Below are 3,792 nucleotides of genomic sequence, written 5' to 3'. Positions count from 1 at the left end.
TCTTCCCTCTCATGCTGTCTCTCACCTTCTCTATCTCAAATAAATAAATAAATAAAATCTTTAAAAAAAAGATAGATGGAAATTCAAAGAAAATTAAAAAAGAAATGCTAGAGATAAAAAATACTTTAACAGAAATGAAGGATGGCTTTGATGGGCTAATTGGTAGACTGGACATGGCTGAGGACAGGGTCTCTGAACTTGAGGCCATGTCAACAGAAACTACCAAACTGAAAAGCAAAGAAAAAAAAGATTGAAAAAAAAAAGAGGAATATCTAAGAACTATGAGGCAACTATGAAAGGTATAACACATATAATGAGAGTATGAGAAGGCAAGGTAGGAGAGAAAGCAACAGAAGAAACATTTGAAAAAAGAATTTTCAGTTGGGGGATAGCAAATTGAGAATAACTAGAATACTGGGTTATTTTTTACTGCTATTTTTTGCAAGAGAAAAATAGCAAAAATCTCTTCTGCCTTTCTACTGCTGTGGCTTGGCAGGGGAGGATAAAAGGAAATCAATACAATTTATGCATGAGATAAGGTAGAGAATTATTTGCTACATTTGGTGATCGTAGAGAAATGGAAGGAAAGAGAAAGTGCAATAAAAGTAATGTGATAGTGAAAGATAGGGCAATGTCCTATGTCACCCTTTGCCACATCCCCTTAATTCATTAATAAAATGTGAAATTCTTGAAAGTATTGGTGTTAGGAGGTCATTTCTGTGTAACTGTGACAAGAGTGAGACTTGCACTTAGGTTAGCACTAGGTAAACACAATTCATAGAGTAAGACATTAAGAGAAATGGAACCATAAGAAAGTCAAGTGTAGGGAATGAACCCAAATCTTGGGTTTGGTCTGGAATTCTTTAGTTGGCAAATTGAGGGTTAGAATTCCAGGTTCCTAAAGTGTTACAGCCTTTCCTAGATACCATACCCCTCTGTAAATTGCATCAGTATTCATAAACCACGTTTGTTTGTTTATCTTAAGTAAGGAGATAAGAACCCATTGGGAAATAGAAAATTAAATTGGGTCCTGGGACTTTATACTCAATGGGAAACAATTTAATGCAAAGCAAAAAAAAAAAAAAAAAAAAAAAAAAAAAAAAAAAAAAAAAAATAGGGGAAGGTGATTATTAAGGAAAGTTTTTTGGTTTTTTTTTGTAGGGTTTTAACCCATGGGTTAAACTTTGACTGGAACAATATTCAGTTTTTTTTTTTTTTTTTTAAATTACTTTGTTCTTTTCATATGAGGTTGGTACGGTGACATGAGGAAGGAGGAATGTTACTCTGTTAAGTTTTGTCATTCTTGTCTTGAAAGTTTTACTCCCAAATGTGTATATTAATTATATGGCTAGAAATACAGCAGTAGTTCTTAGCAATCACTTCAAACCACTCATTCATGGGATCACCTATCTGTATTTATTATATAATTGTATCATCGCATTAGCTTCTTCTTCTGGACAATTCTGGAGATTTGTGTTCATTCATCTAGATGTTCTTTCCATAAATATTTATTACATCCCTATGGTGTCTGAGGCACAGTTTTCAGGGCCATATTGCCATAGGCAGTTATGCCGTATTCATGCCAATATCACAATACAATAATTAAAGTGGGGGCGCCTGTGTGGCTCAGTGGGTTAAGCCGCTGCCTTCGGCTCGGGGTCGTGATCTCAGAGTGCAGGAATCGAGTCCCTCATTGGGCTCTCTGCTCTGCAGGGAGCCTGCTTCCCTCTCTCTTTCTGCCTGCCTCTCTGTCTACTTGTGATCTCTCTCTGTCAAATAAATAAATAAAATCTTAAAAAAAAAAAGGATTTAAGAATTAAAGTGAAATACTGAAGACATATCAGTGAAAGAGAAAGGAAAAAAAAAAGAGTGGATTAATGAATTTCTCATCTGTTTTCCTGTAAAGTTGACTCCTAAAGGTATTTCCAAATTGTTTGTGATTGTTCATTCAATTTTTTATTTACAGTGAGGTTATTGATGACTTGCATTTATCTAACTAAATTATGGTTTTTAATATTAATGGCTATATTTTTTCTGATCTACATAAAATAATAATTTCATTATAAGAAGATACAAACATTTAGAGAATAAATAAATCAAATGCAGCCGTTCACATATTCTCCCTTTGTAGATTTAACATTTAGCAAAATGGAATTTTAATAATACATTAGTTAGTAACACAGTGAATATTTGAGTTAAATTATTGTGGGATAGTTTTATTACAAACCCTTTTTTTTTGGTGTCTATGATAGTAATGGTTTGCAGGCTTCTAATTCTTCAAAAATATTTGTTTACACTGCTGGATACTTGCTTTTCTGGAGGAAACAGAGGCTTTCTCTCCTCTTACAAAATTGTTTGTTGACCGTGTTAAAATTTCAGTGAGTAGTTTGAGATTGGAGCTGGCCTATATACTTTATCTCCTTTAGGGCTTTTATTGCTAGGGTTTGGCATGACAGTCCATGGTAGTAATACTCCATTCACGTCTAGTTGGCAAATTAACACATCAGCTAATTACACTGGGCTTTGGGCTGCAGCTCATGTTGGCAAATTTATACAGATTTTCATTAACTCAAATGGAAAGATAGGGACAGACACGATTACGGGAACCAAGGTCAATTCCTATTTGGTACTTGGAAATGTGAGAAATTATGATTTACTTCTGTCAGTTGATTTCTTCAGGGTACCTCACATACACAAATTTTTCCTTTATTAACCATTTTTTTCCTACTATCGTTTGAAAGATTGTCTTTTTAAATATTTTTTACATTCTGTAAATTAAACTCAGTGCTATATTTGTTTAATGGTCTATTATTTTCTCTCTTTTAAAATGTTGAATAAATGGAAAACAAGCAGTGAATTCTTCTCCCCAAAGTAATTCATATACTTGCAGTTCTTACCTATATTGCTAGCACTCCTCAATATTGTATAATTACGGACTTATATTATTATTGTTCAGTTGGGAATTATTTACTTTCCGAATGTCCCTCTCTTTCTCTATTTCTAGAGAGATGTTATACAATGACTTATATTTCATATGGGTAAATAATTACTGAAGGTGCTTAAATATAAAGTTATAATTCCAAAATCAAGTTTTCTCTTTAATCAGCTTTGAAATTTTTGGATTTCTATCACAAGAAATCATGGCATCTTATACTTTCTTTTTGTCTGTACTCATTTCAAATAAATTTCTTAAACTTGTATTCTATTCTAGACTGTATGTTAGACTGAGTTCTGTGGAATCAGACACTGTATTTTATTCTTCATGTGTTCCCTAGCATTTTTCTCAGTGTCTACACATGGCATGGTATGGAAAACATGGGAAGTACACTTAAGTCCAGTAGTGGGATTGTGTCAATTATACAAAAAAAAAAAAAAAAGTACACCTAAGGCTGACTTTGGATTTGAAGTGGACCAGAAAAGATATCCTGGATTAGGATACTAGAATTGACCCTTAAAGATTTAATCCAAAAAAGAGTGTGGGAGGATATTTTGGGTACTTAGGACAAGCTATTTGAAAGCAGTGATGTAAAGACCATTATTGTGTGACTTGCATAGCATCCAGTATGACTCTGGTGTCAAATGAATAGATGAGGCTTAAAATATTTGTTGTATTTGTTGGGGAATGATTGCAGACGGCTTGTATACCATGCTCATAGAACTTGAATTTTATCCTGAAAGCAATGTGCAATCACTAGTTTTAAGAAGATTGGTGATAATCAATCTGCTTCTTTCCTTTTCTCCTTCCTTCCTTCCTTCCTTCCTTCCTTCCTTCCTTCCTTCCTTCCTTCCTTC

This window comes from Mustela nigripes, chromosome 1, assembly GCF_022355385.1.
Source record: "Mustela nigripes isolate SB6536 chromosome 1, MUSNIG.SB6536, whole genome shotgun sequence".
Taxonomy (NCBI): Eukaryota; Metazoa; Chordata; class Mammalia; order Carnivora; family Mustelidae; genus Mustela; species Mustela nigripes.
This window is presented reverse-complemented; position numbering follows the sequence as displayed.